General features: G+C 37.7%; 1 protein-coding gene and 1 pseudogene across 1 annotated transcript in view; one reads left to right on the top strand and one right to left on the bottom strand.

The window, feature by feature from the left end:
- Window positions 1-20,072, bottom strand: part of ANK2 (ankyrin 2, neuronal) — a 514,556-nt gene that overhangs the window by 365,402 nt on the left and 129,082 nt on the right. The window lies entirely within an intron of this gene.
- On the top strand, window positions 12,460-12,880 carry LOC102827208 (annotated as a pseudogene).

Raw genomic sequence — 20,072 nt, 5'->3', positions numbered from 1 at the left:
ATTGAATCCACTAGAAAGCGAGGTTAGCAAATACTGTACAGAAAATACTGTGCTTGAATAATATGTCCGTAGATGATTGGATCTCTGTGGCCATCTGACAAGGGATATGTTTTCTGCCAGTGAAGAACAATGCCACCACTGTTTCTTCAAAGACATTAGGGCAAATTACTCAGAAAGCAAATATTTGCATGTTTAGCTACACTTAGAGCAAGATAGTTGAACTTGGAATATGACTTAGAAAGTGAAATTCAAAGCCCCCAAGATGCGATATATTTGCAATGTCTTCTTCAATTCACAAGCACTTTTACTGCTAGTATTTCCCTGTATCACTGTGTTTCGATTCTATCCTAAGAGAAAAGCAATTAAGGACTGAGAACAGAGGTGGTCTTCTCAACTATAGTCTTTTGAAAGTAGTTGCCGATTCTCTATGACAGCAACTATGAAAACCATCCACTGCAGTTTTTAATACCACCTTTTATAATCAGAAATCATGATTATAATGAAAATCAACACCTCACTGGAGAAATAACACTCTTGGTTCTATCATTTAACCTTAAGATTTAAATTACAGTTCCTGGGGTAGAGTTAAAAGAGCTCTAAGCTAGGCATTCATAATCTCAGGTTTAAATTCTGATCATACCACTAAGTTTACCTATGTGGACTTGTTTCTTTCTTGTTAACTGTGTTGTCACTTGCTGTCTATTCATAATGATCTCATGTGTGTAAACCTTATCAAAGCTGGGCATCAGGTTCCTCCTTTTTTTAAGATAGGGGAGTTAGAATAGATGATTGCTAGACCCATTTCTGCTCTAAAGTTCTTCATTTTTATCTAGAAAGAACTGGCTAACATTTAAGCATACACTTGACCCGCAGTGGTAATTGAAGCCACATAGCTTTACTGCATTTTCATGAAAAACAAAAATTAAGGATAAGAACCACTTGCATTATGAACCTCTAGCTACATCAAATAGTTCCCTGTGTCCATACATAGACTCATGGTGGGAAGATTAAGGGACTTTTATGAAATCTGGGACTTTCTGATGGTATCCACAAGTTTTCTCCCAAGGTGACAAGGTGAGGACCCTTTGGTTTGTATGCTAGCTTTCCTAAATATTAGCTCCATTGAAAAAATATTTTTGAAAAACATACCTTTCCACGGAGTCCTGGTATGGCCCTGTAGGATAAACATTCACCAGTCGCTCCTTGGAAACCCTCTACAGGGTCACTTTGAGTCTCAATCAACTCAAAGCATGTAACAAAATACCCTTCCACAATACTCTATGGCTCACAATTGTAAAATACTTTCACCTGAGCATAGTTTGATTCTTGGGGAAGTGTCTTTGTAAGACAAATTTTTTACATAACAACTAAATAAGGTAGTAGGGCTTTGTTATTGTTGTCAAATGCCATCAATGTTTAACCTACAGTACCATACCAGTACACCACAGGAGTTTATGCACCCACTAAATTCTTTTACTTGTTCTTAAAGGGAAGGTAATACCATAAATAAGATTGAACAAATGTTGTCATGTTTCTAAAGAATGCAACTCAGAAAGCTCCCCTAAGAATCATGTAACTTAATCTTTTCTCTCCTCCAAACTGCAAAGGTTATTTCAGATTATCTCCCAGAAAAATTGTAATGATTATTTCATACTGTCTTCAACACAAAGTAGGGTTTCACTTAATCGAAACTATAATGTGCAAAATAAATTGTTCTGTAAAAATTACTTAGTTAACATTTTATTGTATTTTACAGATCACCACTTCTATGCAACGTTTATGTTGCCTCTGCCAAATTTAGCAGTCTCTTGAATGTTAACTCCAATCTTCTTTTTTTTTAAACTGTTGTAGCCATAATGTAAAATGGATCATTTTTAGTCAAATGTGTTTAATAAACTAGTATCTGGTTATTCTTAATGTGTTCAAATTTTCCTATGCCAACATAAACACATTAGACCAAGGACAAGCTCTTATGACTTTGGAAATCACTGACCTGTAGAAATAATCTCAGAACATTCTGTGCAGTAACCCATGAGTGCACAATTTTCTCCCATGTTTGGGTACATTCAGTAATATTTCATTGACTAAAAAGTTAAATCCATCATGGTTTTCACCAACCAGATCTGTTACATGACCAATCGATCAGGAACACTGTTGCATAATATAATTTATAGATTATTAGATTCCCTATAATAACAAATACATAACTTCTAATTGAGGTCAGCATTAATGAGTTTTACTATTTACACTTGAAACTAATCAAGATGAATATTGTCAAGCTATTCATGTGCCCATGAGCATCAATTAACCAATTTAATTTTACATTCCCTCCAGCTATTATTTTCATTCCAGACTGATGGCCTTTTGGCTTCTGAAAGGACATTCTCTAATAAACAGTGCAAACACTTGTGAAGTTTTCTAAAGCCTACTCCACACAATGACTGGCACAAGTGGGCAGTCAATAAATGTCGTTGACTGACATTAAGGATTGCATGAGACAAGAAGTGTTGAGTGTGCAAAGCAGGCTTAAAAGATCACTTGGCTAATTCTATAATCTATCATACTGAATAGGATTTTGAAAAGCAAATGAATAAAACAATGTAACTATTGTTTTTGTTAGGTGCCATCGAGTCGGTACCGACTCATAGAGACCCTATGCACAACAGAACAAAGCATGCTTATCCTACAGCATCACAACAGGACTCCATATGCTTCATGTTGTTAAGTGATATGAGCTGGTTCTGACACATGGTGATGCTGTTTAGGGTTTCAGAGTAGCAGCTGGTGAGTTTGAACTTCCAATCTTGCAGTTTATTGCTTATCCTACAGTGCCACACCATAGTACAGTATTAATTACTTTGGAAGTTGGTCATAATTTCTCATTAGTATAACACTACCATTTATGTTATCTTGATACTCAAGTACTATGTGTTTCCTGGAGGCCAAGATGGCCAAATTTCGTCTCTTTGGACATATTGTCAGGAGGGACCAGTCATTGGAGAAGGATATCATCTTTGGTAAGATGGAAGGTCAGAGAAAAAGAGGAAGACCCCCAACAAGATGGACTGGCCAAATGGCAGCATCGATGGACTCAAGCATGGCAACAGTAGTGAGGTTAGCCCAGGATCGGGCAGTGTTTCGTTCTGCTGTGCATAATGTCTCTATGGGTTGGTACTGATTCAATGGAACCTAACCACAACAACAAACATAGATGTTATGAATCAGGGTGCTAACCTTAAGGTCAGCAGTTCAAAAATACCAATTTTTCCATGGGAGAAAGATGAGGCTTTCTGCTCCCATAAAGAATTACAACCTTGGAAGCCCGATGCAGGGTTTCTATAGTTGGAGCTGACTCCCCAGCACATAACCACCACCACCACTATACTCAAATAAATTATCCATGACTAAAATTAGCAAATTAAAAGCTATTTATCTCTTCTATACTACTCAATTCTCACTTATTATATGGCCAATACGTTCTTTTGGTGGCGCACAGGCATTAAGCTGTTTGTCTATTTATTTTAGAGGTTTGTCTATCCTAGTTTGTCTATTTATCTTAGATGTTCTGAGAAATAGTGACTTTTCATGAAATTTTTTGGTAACAACATTTGGGGGGAAGTTAAACATTTTGATACATTTGCCACTACTGAATTTCTTTAATTATAAAACAGAGTTCAGGTCTATATAATCATATATGAAAATATTTTAAAATAACAATTTTCCCAAAACACACACACAACATGTGAAATGAAATGTGAAGAACTAACAGTTAAAATACACTGCCAGGCTTGCAGTAATGCATGAATCAATTAAGGACAAATTCAAGTTCAAATTAAAATGCTACTTCAAACTCTAGCAGATATGACTATTTTAAAATTATCCATTGAACTTGACATAGTATGAGGATGTCAGATGATTTCCTTGTGCTGTGAAAAATAAAAGCACTGAATCAAATAGTTTCATACAGTTGTACTGTTCTTATTTCTGGGAATGAATATAGACTATGAATGCTATCACTTATTTTTTTTAGACTGAGTTGAATTAGCATTTAATCAAGAAAAGTTGTCTTTAATTATACAATAATAGATTAGATCTCATTTATTTCAAATGCTCTGAAATTTGGATCTTAAAGTATTCCAACTGATAAAATATTTCATTCTACTTCGGAATCTCTCTGTTGTTGCTGTTAGGTGTCATGGAGCTGGTTCCCACTCAGTGACCTATGTACAACAGAAAGAAACAGCGCCTGGTCCCACACCATCTTTGTTATACTTGAGTCCATTGTTGCAGCTACTGGTTCAATATATCTTCCTTGGGGGTCTTCCTCTTTTGCAAGGACCCTCAACTTTGCCAGGCATAGTGTCCTACTCCAGGGACAGGTCCCTCCTGATAACATGTCCAAAGAACATGATACAAAGTCTCATACCCCTCACTTCTAAAAAGCATTCTGGCTGTGTTTCTTCAAACACAGATATGTACATTTTTCTGGCAGTCCAGGATATATTCAATATTTTTCATCAGCATCATAATTAAAATGTATCTTTTCTCCAGTCATTCTTTATTCATTGTCCAGTTTACATGTATATGAGGCAAAGGATCTCACTAGAGGAACTGATCCTATGCAACTCAAAGAATAAACAATTTTTCATAATCCTTGATATCTTATTAATGCTGGAATAAATATTCTGACTATAAATAATTGTTCTCCCTAGTAAATGAGAGATTTTTTAACTCTCCAATTATATTCTGCGTTAATTTTGTAGATAGAATTATTTTATAGGCAATCAAGAATTCTGTGAATATAATAAAAATTTTATAGAATCAGCATCTTTAAGTCAATTTTTCTAAAATTATAGCAATGTGGTCTTCTATCTGGAGTGTTACTATGCTTTTTGTTGTTGTTGTTGTTAAGTGCTGTCGACTTGGTTCCAACCCATAGCAACCCTGTATAGAGTTTCTGAGGAGCAGCTGGTGAGTTTGAACTGCCAAACTTGTGGTTCAAGCCAATCCTTGTGGCCAAGTGCTTATCCTACAGCACCACAGCAGGACTCCTTTAATTTATATCACACTAGCTCGGAGTCCTGGTGTGACCCTGTGGGTTAATGCGCCAGACTGGCAAAGCCATTTGAACTGCAAGGTCGGAGGTTCAAGCTCACCAGCTGCTCCTCATAAACCCTATACAGGGTCCCTATGAGTAGGAACCAACTCATAGTGACCCTATATAGGCTTTTTAAGAAGCAGCTGGTGAGTTTGAACTTCCAACCTTGTGGTTCAAACAGCCCTTACAGTCCAGTGCTTTATCCTACAGCACCACACCAGGATTATTATGCTCTTAGCCATAGAAAATTTTGCAATGAGTACTGTAAAGAGCCTTGTCAGAAGCCATTTTAATTTTGTAATATTCCCAATAGTAAAGAGCTGTATTAAACAGTTTCTTATGCTAATATTTGTAAGTATCAAGTAGTTAGAGTTGGAAGTTTGTAATTATGATGTGAGATCTGCTTACAACTTACCTTCTCTGCAGGAAGATAGAAAAAAGGAAGAAAGGAAAGAAAGAAAGATGTCAGGAGGGAGGAAGGGAGTAACAAGGAAGGATGATAATAAAAATAAGCAGAACTATCTTTAAAAGTTAGGATTTTTATTTTAAAATAAATCATAAAGAATTTTTTAATGAATATATTCTTTTCTACTCATTCTTTAGTGCTAGTTTTAAACATGCTTAGGAATTTCCTGGGTCAATAAAGAAGCTAAGTTCAAAAGAGGGAACAAATCTTTACAGCAAGGATCATTCCCACCCCCTCCATACACAGAGTAGACAGGAACGGGCAACTTGGATATTGGCTACCCAAAGTGGGGGGGCTACAGAGGCGAGAAGTGACTGGCTTAGAAGCTTTCAAGAGGGAACCTAGATCCAGAGGGTATGGAGGAAGGTAGAATCTCCACTGAGTAGTATCCAATCTGTCTGGGCGGGGTTGATGAAAGGAGATGAGGATAGGTCTCTTGTGATACAATAGTGAATAATTGTTATCAGGACTGATTGTGAAGGTTGGCAATGTAAAGGTAGACATTTTGCAGCAAAAGGAGGGGAGTGGTTGACTTTGCAGTCTAGGAGCGGAGGTCTCTGGGACCATCAAGGGAGAAAAGTGGAGAATAGGACACTACCCAAAGAATTAGTGGAGGCAGAGATAATTAGTGACGCCAGAGATGGAGCTGCTGGGGACTTTAGACTCTGGGAGGGAGAGGGGTTGTGTGTTGACCACTGGGGGCAGGCTTGTAGGGTATACCCTTTGGTTGGGTGATGATTCATAGAGGGGACTGTAACCATGGCAAAGAAATGATATAGGATAGGATGACTGTAAAGCTAATGTTCTCCCATGTAAACTATCACATAATTCACAATAAAACATTAAAAAATAAAGAAAGCAATAAAGAAGCTAAGTTAATGTCCTCCTCAAAGCTGCTCCTGGTCCTGCCTCCCACAGTTCAGTAATTCATAATCCTATATATCCTGATGCCCAAATTGGAAACTTGAAGTTTTTGTCATTTTCTTTCCTGTACAACCGGTTCTGGAAGGTACTTCCCCCCACCCCACCCCCATCTGTTTATCAGACATTCATCATTTCCAGATGGGATTATTGTGACCACCTTCCAAATAGCATTGTTCTATTTCAATATATTTGTCCAAACTATAGACAAAGGAACCTTTCCAAAGCTCAAACTCATTGAGGTTCTTCCCCAACGAAATTAAACTACTGGCAGTTTCTCTGAATACCAATAAATTCAATTTCTGGACTTTTAGTAACAAGCTAATCAATGTGGAGTACTTCTTTCCTTCTTCATATATTTACAAGATTTCTCTTGGAAGTTCTGCCTGGCCAGCATCATTATTGAGAACCTAGAGTTATGTTTGTGATTGTTACCCTGCATAGTAATCTTTTTTCCATGGGCTTCTGTCATTTACTAGAATATGAATTCAGAGTAGACAGACATGATTTATTTGACTATTCCTGCTGTAACTTCAGCACTAGACTGAAAACCACTAGGTCAGCAGTTCAAACTCATCAGCTGCTCTTCGGAAACCCTACACAGGGTTGTTATGAGTCAGAACCAACTCGACGGCACTTAACAACAGTACTTTATAGCAAAGTAGGCAATCATAATTGATTACTGAATAAATGAACAATAAAAAAAATCTTCCTAAGTACATTTCAAAAATGATTGGTTTATACAAATATTTATTTAATTCATCCCATAAATATTTATTCAGCATTACATGCCAAGCCCAAACAACATATCATTTAAATAAAAAGAGGAAAATGTATGATATTATTTTATCACACAGAGATGCTTCTGTAAGTATCTGAGAATGGCAATCTGCAGTAATTTGTTCTATTCCTATTCAACGTTCCTTTGTGTTGTTTACATGACTACTCGGTCAGTTATTTTATAATTACACTTTCAGATGTCTTATTCAGTCATGAGTTACCTAGGCACTGAAACTATGATAATTATTTGAAGGACAAAAAGCTTCAAACCAGAAGATGGTTTATTAAATAAGGATAAGATCACACACCACTACGGTCATAACTAAAACATACAGTGATTGTTCTCTGGAGGCACAAACAGATCTCACTTACAACAAATGTCTGCAGAAATCCATATACATAACACTCTGTGGTTTGGCCAGGAAGAATCTAAGGTGTTAGGTATAGTGGCAACCTCCTTCCCTTCCATTCTTTTCACCTGTTGAGCTTGTCTGTACTCGTTCATTATTGGTTCCCTTTCCCCACTGATAGACTGCCACTCTTATCATCACGTCTAACTCTCTTCATGGCCATCATCTCAGTATTGCTACCACCTTCACTGACATTACCTCTACTCCAGGATTCTTTCTTCCTTCTCCTCTGTACTATATTTCCCTTTCTTTTTTTTAATGTATCTTTTTACTTCTAATATGTCGTGCTTTCAATGCAAATGTGGACCTTTTATAAACAACCACCACCAATAATGTTGCTCAAATCACAGTTGTACAAATACCTCCCACATTTACCAGCTTGGAGCCCTGGTGTGGTGCTGTGCCACAAAGCCGTTTGAACTGCAAAGTCGTTTGAACTTCAAGGCCAGCAGTTCAAGTTCACCAGCTGCTCCTCAGAAACCGTATACAGGGTTGCTATGGGTTGAAACCGACTTGATGGCACTTAATAAAAACAACAAGTGCTTACTGATAAGATGGTTGTTCAAAAACAAAGATGCTAGCTTGAGGACTAAAGTGAGTTGCACAATGCATAAAAAAAAAAAAAAAAACTGCAAAATAATTGATGCATTTGAGTTACAGTGTTAGAGAAGAATATTAAAGGTATCATGGACTGCCAGAAGAACAAACAAATCTGTGTTAGAATAAGTACAACCATAATGTTCCTTAGAAGCCAAGGTGGCCAGACTTCGCCTCCCATACTTTAGATATATTATCAGGAGGAATCAGTCTCTGAAGAAGGACATCATGCTTGGTAAAGTGCAGGAACAGCAAAAAGAGGGAGAACCCCAATGAAATGGATTAGCACAGTAGCACCATCAATGGGCCCAAGTATAGCAGCAAGTGTGAGGATGGTGTGGGACTAGGTGGCGTTTTGTTCTGTTGTACATAGGGTCACTATGGAACTGACTCAATGTCACCTAACAACAACAACAACAACACTAATAAGATGTGCATTTTTCTATTTTGGTACATGATAAAGACCTAATTTAAATCTTTAGATGGATCTCTCCAGTCTTTGCTATTATTCCAAACTAAACTTGCCATTGAGTCAATTCTGACAACTGGGAGTCAAGACACTCACTCACAGGGACCCCATGAGAACTGCTCCATACAGTTTTCAAGGTTATAATCTTTAGGGAAACAGATCACCAGTCCTTCCTTCCTCAGTGCAGCTGGGTGCATTCTAACTACTAACCTTTAGGTTGGTGGTGTTTTTGATTTTGTTCAGTACTGTAGAGTTGATGCCAACTGATCCTGTATAGGGTTTCTGAAGATTGGATGGTGGATTTGGACCACCAACCTTCTGGTTAGCAGTTCAGTGCTTATCCTATAGTGATACACCAGAATCCTTTAGGTCAGTAGGGGACCTGAATCAAAATTAGGGACCCGGGTCAAAATTGTTGTTATTGTTGTTAAGAACCATCAAGTCAGTTCCAACTCACAGCGACCCTGTATAGGGTTTCTGAGGAGTAGCTGGTGAGTTTGAACTGCTGACTTTGCAGTTCAAACCAATCTTGTGGTCTAGTTCTATACTAGGCCTCAAAATTAGACATCAATAATTCAGATACACAATAATTGCAGCATCCTAAGTAAGTGAGCTCAACTGCTAACAGAAAGGTCGGCAGTTTGAACCCACTAGCCTCTCTGGGAAAAAAAGACTAAACTGTCTGCTTCCATTTAGATTCATAGCCTTGGAAACCCTATGAGGTTGTTCTATTCCATCCTACAGGGTCAATGTGAGTTAGAATCAACTTGATGGCAAGGGTTTTGGGGTTTGGTATGCATATTTAAAGACTTGTCATTTCCTTAAAAAAAATGACACAAGAACTGACAGACTCCTAAAGTGAGCAAAACAATAGAACACTGAGCAAGAATAGAGCACATTGAAATTACTATATTTAATTACCAATTTATAATCTCTATAGCTGTAAGAGTTCTTTCTGGTTTTATATGTTGATAACATATTTATATATATATAATTTGATCATTAGACTATCTGTGGCACCCTAGTGCTACCGTGAGCTAAGTTCTTGGCTGCTAATCAAAAGCTCAGCAGTTCGAACTCACCAGCTTCTCTGTGAGAGAGAGTAAGGCTGTCTGGTTCTATAAACATTTACAGCCTTAGATAGCCTATGAAGCAGTTCTACTCTGCTCTAGAAGGTGACTATGAGTTGGAGTTGACGTAATGGCAGTGAATTTGTGTTTTATGTTTTCTTATTAGACGGTGTTGTTGTTGTTGTTAAGTGCTGTCAAGTTGGTTCTGATTCATAGTGATCCTGCATAGGATTTTCGAGGAACAGGCGTTGGGTTTGAACAGCCAGCTCCCTTGTGGTTCGTAGTCCATTGCTGATTCTACAGTACCACACTATGTGGCAGTTTTAATCAATCTTTATTAGCAAATTTTACTAAATGTCCATAGATCATGCTCTAGTTAGTAGATTAAGAAGTATTAATAATTCATTACCATTGAATTTTATCCTAAATTCTTCTAAAAAAAGAATCATCAGTAAGAGTGAATACAATTTCCCTTAACCACCGTCATTATAAAATATCAATTTTACTGAGCTGTTCTTTCTGTTTTAATGACATCCAATTCTAACTGATCTGGAGAGCAAATGTCAAAAGCCATCTCTTATAAGGTACTTCCTTCTTGTTTTGGAAACTGATATAGGTCAGTTTATTATTATACTCCATCAAGTTATGGGAAGATTCCTAAGGCATACAGTACAGATTCCTGACCTCATTGTTCAGCAGAGCAGAGTAGCATCCAGAGACCTTTATTATTACCCTCCCTCTTTTTATTTGTGGCTGACGGTTACCTCCATAGTCTCTCCCTTTTAGTTCACTTTGTATTTATGTCCTAGGGTTCTCTCTGTAGTTGTAATGTCATGGTTGTTACATGCTGTAAAGTCTGTTTTGACTCATAGTAACCCTGCATATGGTTTCCAAATAGTGACTGGTGGGTTTGAACCACCAACCTTGTGTTTAGCAGTCCAGTGCTTATTCTACAGCATCACATCAGGACTCCTTAGTTGTAGTAATAATATAAATAAATAAAAATTTTTAGGAAATTTTAGAATTACTGCTGTCTACTGTTTGACAAACTTTCTCCAGAATTAACCAACTACTAGACATTCAGGGGAATTCCTTTGTGGCACAAACAGTTAAGTACTTGACTACTAACTGAGAGATTGATGGTTCAAACCCAGAGGCATCTCTGAAGAAAGTCCTAGCCGTTTACCTTTGAGAGGTCACTGACTTTAAAACTTTATGAAGCACAGTTATACTTTACAACACACCTGGTCTCCAAGTCAGAATCAACTCCACAGCAACTGGTATACACACTGGGTCTGTGGAAACTGCCTCACTGTTAGGAGTGGCATCCAGGACTTGAACTTCTGTTTTGACGTGATTTTGATGATCAGAGAAGCCAGTAACAAGAAAGGATTGAGCACTTGACACTTATAGCCATGATCTTATTATGTCTTCTATGATCTTGTTGTAGAATAAACAGTACTCATCTCTTAAGAGACTACCCCACTACCTCAGCCGGTTTGCTTGTTTCCTTGAATTGTTAGAAATATGTTTATGTATCTGAGTGACTTCATATTGAACAACACGGTCATTATTCTAAGGCAAGTTAGAGAAACACAGATGAAGGTTTTTCAGATTCTTGTCTCTTTCTTTCTAAACCCTCATTTTTCCCAAGACAAAGGACAAAAGGAGGTGATCATTGCTTCTACTGCCTAAGATGCATGAAAACATTAAACAAGTTACTTTACATCTTAACTAGCACAGAATCTGGCACAGAGGACCATTCAGGAAATGTTAACCATGTTTTCTCGTCTTTCCTTCTTCGAATAAGATGACCTCAAAGTGTGTTTATTAGTCTTACTGTTTAAGTATACTGACAAAATAATTCACAGTGTCTTGGTACAGACCTTCATGGTTTAGAGAAAAGGCATGGATTTTGGAACCAGACAACTGAAATCTATCACTTGAAGTATTTTTTGATGTAAATTTTTAGGCAAATGAATATGAATTTTTCTGAGCTTCTGGTTTTTGGTTTTTTATTCACCTGAAAAATTAAGTTTAAAATATCCACTCATTGTGAGAATTAGATGATTTAATAATTGCATGTAATAAGCCTAGTATGAAGCCTAATTGTTCTTATTTCCCTCTGCTTCAGTTCCCTATGCCCGAGTCCCTTATTACAGCTCACCTTGGGGCCCCACGAAACCCTCCTTTCAGAATTAATGAGTCAGACTTCCTTAGGCTCCAATTCAGTGGTGGCTCACAGTGAAATCACCTTCAGAAAAATCAGTTTTTCCTGCTTCCATAGTCTTTCTCACCACAATTTAGAAACAAGTCCTCATACTTTCATCCATGTCTAAGGACAACCAATAATCAAGGTGTCCCCAAAGTATAACTTTCTTTTCTTCTTCATGTTTTTACCAAAAGAAGATTAATCCTTACTTCTAAATTTGGTCTGTATGACCTAAACTCTCACTCCTCGTTCAATCTGAGGGGCTGTCATGAAACAGGTTGAGGCCCTTTGAATGCATCTATCTCCCAAAGTATATTTACTTAATTATTTTCCCCCAATATCAACACTTTGTTCCATAATCAATATGAGTGGGGGGCCATGCTAACCAAGAATCAATGTGAACTCTTCCACTGGAGACCTCCACGCTGTTGCCGCCATGTCTCTAGTGAGCCTCAAGAAATTCCAGCACATTCTGCGAGTTCTTAACTCTAACATTGATGGGTGGTGGTAAATAGCCTTTGCCATCACTGCCATTAAAGATATGGGGCGAAGATATGCTCACACGGTGTTGAGAAATGCAGACATCAACCTCACCAAGGGAGCAGGAGAGCTCACCGAGGATGAGGTGGAACATGTCATCACCATTATGCAGAATCCACACTAGTAAAGATTCCTGACTGGTTCCGGAACAGACAGACAGAAAGACTTGAAGGATTGCAGATACAATCAGGTCCTGGTCAGTGGTCTTGACAACACGCTCTGTGAATACCTGGAGCGGCTGAAAGAAGATTCGGGTCCCCAGAGGGCTGCATCATTTCTGGGGCCTTCATGTTCGAGGCCAGCATACAAAACTGTAGGCCTTGTCTATTAAGAAATCATTTCTACACACACAAAAAGAACAGACATGATTCCCAAGTACGAGCGCTGCCTGAATTCCTCATGGCTCTATTCCTCATTCCCCTGCCTGACTGCTTCCTACAATGTGAATGAGGCCTGGCAATGCCTGGCATACCCTCTGGACCCCATGTCTGCAGCTTGATCACCTTCCTCCCCCACTCACAGATCCACATGCTCTCACTTCTCTCCCCATTATGCTCAGGCTACCTCCCCAACATGCAAAATAATTCTGTGGAATGGTCCTGTACTTGGTTTCAGTATTTTTTTAACTTCCAAAATCTGTTTTCAATTTCTTACACTTATATAAAGGATTCATTTCATGCATGTTGTTGCTGTTGTTGTTGTTGTTAGGTGCACTTGAGTCAGTTCTGACTCATAGTGACCCTATATAGCATTTCCAAGGAGGGGCTGGTGAGCTTGAACTGGCAACTTTGTGGTTCAAATCTATCTTGCATCCCAGCACATTAACTTACAGCACCACTTCATTAAAACAATCTATCTCCTGAAGTGCCTTTAAAGTATATACTATAGCAAAAGTGAAAAACAATAACCTCAGTATATTAGAGACTCTTAGAAAAAACTGGAAGACCAGAATTCCAAGGTTGCATTTTTCTGAAATAACTTATTCCAAAATTAGCTAATTTACAAATAAAATACACCTTTAATCAAGTTGTATCAAAGTCTATTATCTGATATTAGTGACATCTCAGAATAGTATTCTATTTATTTTTTTATATGGCAGAGTCATTTTCCTGGCCAGTTTTATTATTCTGTTTGGCCACAATCTTGACCTATCCATTCCATGGCACTAAATGATCATTGGACTCAAAGAGGAAAGGGAAGGGGGTTGGGCTTTGAGCTGTTAAGCCTTTTGTCTATACATTACACTCTTATATTATGCCCAAATGGATTTTTATCTCTGAATCTTTCATGAGAATGCATGTGGTTTCACACAGAGAAAAATGGTTTCTTTAGGGCATGTGGAATCACAAAGATCCCATTTAAATACACTGTGCTTTACTGTACAAGCCTGGGAAGGGGTTTCACATGCATTACAATCTACTGCTTGTTGCAGCAGAAGTGTGCCTTTGGTGTTCTGTTCTAAAGGTTTATTTTCACTGAAGAGTCTATAAAATACCCTGTAACACTACAATCACTTACCTCATCCTTAAATGTTAAATGAACTGCATACATCTATCCCTTGTTTTACTTTTGAATTCTAATGATGTAATACACACACTTTTTAGCAGCTCTCCAAAAAGAGAGAACTACAGATATCAGGAGATTCTTCAAAAGTTTTTTTTTTTTAAAAATCACTGGAACACTGATAAGTCTCACAATGAACAAAAGCTAGATTTCTGTAATCACGCCTATGTTAGCAACGCTGGTGTGTGTAAATGTCTCATTACAGGAGTTTGAGGCACATGCATCAAAGTAGAGTGGGAAGTGATTGAGGAAAGTTACTGAGTTCCTCCAGGTCTAAGAGTAGCTAAACCCACCATGGAATAGGCACTGAGGTATGAATAAGAATCATGGTTACAGAGAAAGGCAAACAGTACAAACAGTAGTTACGGGAGGGCCTGGCAGGCTAATATATGATAGGCTTCACGAACCCCAAAGCAAAGACTCAAGTCCTACAGATACTGGGAAATGTGTATTAAAAACAGTAGGGTTAACACCTTATTAAACTGTTCATGTGAAGCTTATAGTTTTAAGACATTAATGTGGTTTTAAAATGTGAACAGAGCTCATTAACATCTGAAAAGTTTGGAACAAAGGAAGATAATGAAATATTAATTCATCAGAAAATGTATTCTCCTATCCTTTTTCATTTCTTCAATTTCTTCACTCATATATAAAATTGAGAATAGCTGATCACAAAATATTACAAAGCTCTGGTTCTGTTCTTTCTGTAACAACTTCTTTAGTTAGTATGAGCTACATGTTACCTAAGTAAACTGCTCTTTCTACACTAGGTTTACTTCCAAAGACTAACCTAGGGCAAATTTTAATTTAGAACACAAAAAATAATAATTGGATCTTTAGAATTGATAAGGTATCTACTGTGTCTTAGGCAATTGTGATGTGATTTAGAAAGAAACCCAGAAGTTCCTTTGCAGGTTCAACTCCCATGACATCACAATTATAGGTTGTTCAGGCAAGATGCTGTTCTCATCTTGCACATTAAAACTTCAAATCATGAAGGCTTAGAGAAAGTATGTAAAGTGAGTCTCCAGAGTGAGCACATTCACTTGTGATCATCCCAGAGAATTGGTTAAATATATATAACATTAACAGCAAGTAGGAAACATAACATAGTTTCTACCAGGACTCTCCAATTACTCGTGTTCAATGGAAGGCTGTTTATATGCTAAATTTGCAATATCATTATATATTTGACTATGATCATTTTGTTTCAAAAGTGAACAAACATTACATATATAAATATTTCACCAAAACAGACTGAGAATGGCAAATGAAATATTAAAGGCAAAGAAAACATAAGGAAAATTTTAACTGTTAGGCCATGCTATCTGCCGTGGAATCCATTCTGGCTCATAGTAACCATGTAAGTTTTCATTGCCTGTAATCCTTATAGGAGCACAGATCCAAGTCTTTTCTCCCACAGAGTGGCTGATATGTTCAAACTGCTTACCTCTTGGTTATCAACTGAGCTCTTAATCATGTGCCACCAGGGCCCCTGCTATAGGTAGGCAGAGGTACTGGATAGTTCAAACAGTTTGTGCTCCATGTCCTGGTGTGGCATTGTGGGTTAATGAGGCAGACTGCAAAGCCATTTGAACTACAAGATTGGTGGTTCAAACTCACCAGCTGCTCCTCGGAAACCTTATACAGGGTCACAATGGGTCGAAACTGACTCGACAGCACTGCACAACAACAACTAGCTTAAAGGTTGGCAGTTCAAATCTGCCCAGTGGCACTATGGAAGAAGGTACTGATGATGTGCTTCCATAAAGAGTACAGCCAAGAAAACCTTGTACATCAATTCTACTCTGCAACACACGGGGTTGCCAGGAGTCACAGATGACTAAGATGTGATTTGGATTTTATGTTGTTGTTAGGTAACATCAAGTCCAAATGGACTCATAGCAACCCTATGTGCAACAGAATGAAACAATGCCTCTCCCATGACAACCTCACGATCATTGCTATGCCTGAACCCATTGCTGCTGTTACTGTGCCAGTCCATATTATCAGGGGTCTTCCTATTTTTCTCTGACCCTCTACTTTGCCAAACATGATATTCTTCTCCAGGGACAAGTGCCTTATGACAATATGTCTGAAGAATGAGAGACGAAGTTTGGCTGTCCTGGCTTCCAAGGAGCATTCTGGCTGCACTTAGTTTTCATAAGGAAGTTAAATAAAATGAGAAATGAAATGTACTTTTGGGAGGAGCTAGGAGAGTGATTCATTAGTTATAAGGGAATTATTTATATATGGGGAGCTGCTGCCTGCCAAGGAAAATTATTAGAGAACTGAATATGATAAATTAAAGAGAAAGCTAATTCTCATGGCCAAAGTTCAGGTTGAAAAGGGAGCACTCAATCTTACATTATTATCACTGAAACAGAGGCAGAATATTCTACAGATCTGTAAGTCTATGCTAAAAAAAAAAAAAAGGTGGAAAACAAGAAATAAGAGCTATGACATTAGTAAATAAGTGCACACTCATGTTCACCACAGCAATATTAACAATTGCAAAAGAATGAAACCACCTAAATGTCCAACAATGAAAGAATGCATACATAAACCGAATGGAATACTATGCAAAGTTGAAGACTAACAGTGATTCTGTAAAACACCTCACAGCATGGATGAACCTGGAGGACATCATGCTGAGTGAAATGAGTCAATCACAAAAGGACAAATATTGTATGAGACCACCATTATAAAAACTCAAGAAAAGGTTTCATGCTAAAAGTAATATTCTATGATTGTTACTAGGGGTGGGAGGGAAGAGAGAGTAATTTACTGCCTAGAACTGCTAACCACATGTTAACTAGGATGACAGGAATGACAATATACAAGAAAAGGGAGGTTAGCTGAAGAATGACAAAGACAGATGAAGCTACAGAGAGGTTTGCAAGGGTTAACAGGGATAGAGGTAAATACTGTTATATATGCAACCCTGGAACAGCAGTGTTCTGCAGGCAGATACACTGACAGATACACAAATTGAATGGAATAGGAGGGAATAAGGGAGTATTTCCACAAATATGTAAGGATTTGAAAGAGGAGATCTGTGCCTGCGTATTTCCCTTCACTGCAAACACACTTATGAATGTGGCGGAGAATGCAGGGTGCAAAATGATAAAACCTTAGATATTATAAAAAATCTTCAGGCAATGAGTTGCTGGGCCTGGGGGTTCAGGACCATCATCTCAGTGGACCATGCAGTAAATTAGCATAACATAGTTCACAAAGACAATGTTCTACATCCTACTTTGGTGAATAGTAACAGGGATCCTAAAAGTTCATGAGCAGCCACCTAAGCTACAACTGTTGGTCTCCTCATGTGCAGAGGACTGATAAATATTTGAAGATGCTTGGAATCAACTAGTCAATGGACCAGTGGAGCAGGTGAACATCAGTTACCATGACTCTGAGACCAAAAGAACTAGATCGTGTCTTGCTACCACTATCAACTGCTCTGAAAGGAATCATATTAGAAGGTCCCAGATAGAGTAGGGATAGTGTAGAACAAAGTTCAAAATTATTAAAAAGGTGGAGCTTGCTGGTCAGAGAGAGACTGGAGGAACCTGCGATTATGACCCTTGACCACCCATTGGTTCTGGAGCAGAACTCACCCTTTTGTCCAGTATTCAGCTTAACAGTGGGGGGAACACAAGTAGAATTCAAAAAGTTCATGGGAAAATGGAATGAAAAGGTAATGAGATTTTCCCATGAACATTTTGAAGCTCCCCTCTCTCCTCAGTATGCCAGTATGTTACAATTTCAAACTCATCTGCAATAACAACAGAAAATATTATGGAAAATAAAAATTCACTAGGCTAATTTCAACAAAAAAAAAGGGTGGTTCAAATGTTTGAACAACTATAATCTCAGATAGTATTCCAGAGTTTAAGCATTTGTACCACCCAGGGACTCCTCTGACTTACTAAGCACAAGTAACTACACACTTCTTTCATTTTTATTTACATTTCTATATAATGCATACTCTCAGTGAAAAGTTATTAAAGCTAAGTATTAAAATACATTAAACTTTGAATCTATCCTTCAATTAGGTTAATCCAAGAATCTTAAAGCAAGATTCCAAAAATATTAAAACATATATCACATACATGATATTTTGAGAGTGAACAAAGAGATTTTTACCATTAATAAATATAGTGAAATTTAAAATATTTAACATAACTTTATAATATCCTTTTCAATTTCTATTTTTTGTGTTTTTCTATTGCATCTATATTGATACAATGATGTATATAGATAATTTAGAGCGGAATAAACATGCATGCATTGAAAATGCAATGTCAAAAATATGAAGGACTCCTAAAACTTCATTGGAAAAAATGAAATAGAAAGAAAATGGAATTTTTACATGAACTTTTTGAGACCTCCAAGTACTTAAGAATGAGTGTTAATATTCAAGAATGTTTAGAAACCAGATTTTAGACCTACCCCTACCCAAGCAAACATAAAGTGATAATTTTGGAATTAACTTTCTATTCAAATATAAATAGAAATATGAAAGAAATGTCTGACCATGGCAAAGTGCTCTACAACTGTTCACAGACTTTTAGAGTTGTAGTCAGAAAAACTTAGTGAAGGTGAACTTGCTGAAATGCAAGTGGTTGTGATGTAAAGGATGAAGATGCTCTAAAGGAACTGACATCACCAAAAAATTTCCCATTATAGAAACTCTGGGATATTTCATGGCATTCCAAGTACAAAGGATAAAATGGTGGAATTTTATCAAAACTTATATAGGAGCATGGAAATTGTCAAGGCACACAGAAGATACTGGCACTGTAACAAATTATATGATAAGATGAAGGCACCAAGTATTTCAAACAGCATTGATAAGCCTTTTTTTTTTTTTTTTTAACAAAGAAAGAAAACACTTTAATTACAATATTCCTAATATATTAGGAGTCTTGGTGTGCTGCTGCAAGATCCAAACTGGAATGCTAACCACAAAGTTGGTGGTTCAAACCTACCAGCTGTTCCTGGGAAACCCTATACATGGTTGCTATGAGTCAGAACTGGCTCGATGGCACTTAACAACAATAATGTGTTAAACGGAGTACTGGTGTGGTGCTGTAAGATAAGTACTGGACTTCAAGGTTGGTTTGAACAACAAGGTTGTCAGTTCAAACTCACCAGCTGCTTGTAAGAAACCCTATACAGGGTCACTAACAGAAATAACGTGTTTGCACTTAGCACAACGTGATAAATGGAGTCCTGATATGGTACTGGACTACTAACCTCAAGGTCAACGATTCAAACCTACCAGTTGCTCCTTGGAAACCCCGTACAGGGGCCCCATGATTTGGAACCAACTCAGTGGCTCTTAGCAGCAATAACAACAGTCTTGGTGTGGCACTGTAGGATAAGCACGGAACTGCTAGCCACTTGTTTAATGGTTCAAACCCATCAACTGCTCCTCAGAAACATTATACATGGTCACTATGAGTAGTAGCTGACTCAGTGGCACTTAACAAAAACAGATAATTATCAGCTTTACCCATTTTTTTCATTTTTTCATATCCCTTAACGTTTATAACCAACAGTATGGATAGTTTGATATGGTTTGAAAAACTTGAGAAAGGTCAAAGAGCCATTGTTATATTTCTTTTTGCTCATTATGATCACTTTACACAGGCATGTCTATGGTGGTGATGGTGGTAGTGGTGGTGTGTGTGTGTGCCGTGGAGTTGTCTCTGACTCAAACAACCCTGTATAGGGTTTCAAAGGCTGTAAATCTTTATGAGAGCAGAGAGCTTCATCTTTTTGCCGTGTCTGGTTGGTAGTTTTGAACTGAATGACCTTGAGGTTACAGCCTGACTAGTAACCACTATGCTACCAGAACTTCTTACAGGCACTTCTATAGTTCCACACTACTGTTAAAGAGGGATTGTTTGTGTGTGTGTGTGTGTGTGTGTGTGT

Source organism: Chrysochloris asiatica, unplaced genomic scaffold (genome assembly GCF_000296735.1).
Source record: "Chrysochloris asiatica unplaced genomic scaffold, ChrAsi1.0 scaffold00188, whole genome shotgun sequence".
Classification (NCBI taxonomy): Eukaryota; Metazoa; Chordata; class Mammalia; order Afrosoricida; family Chrysochloridae; genus Chrysochloris; species Chrysochloris asiatica.
Note: the sequence above shows the minus strand (reverse complement) of the source record. Positions and strands in the feature narration are given on the sequence as shown.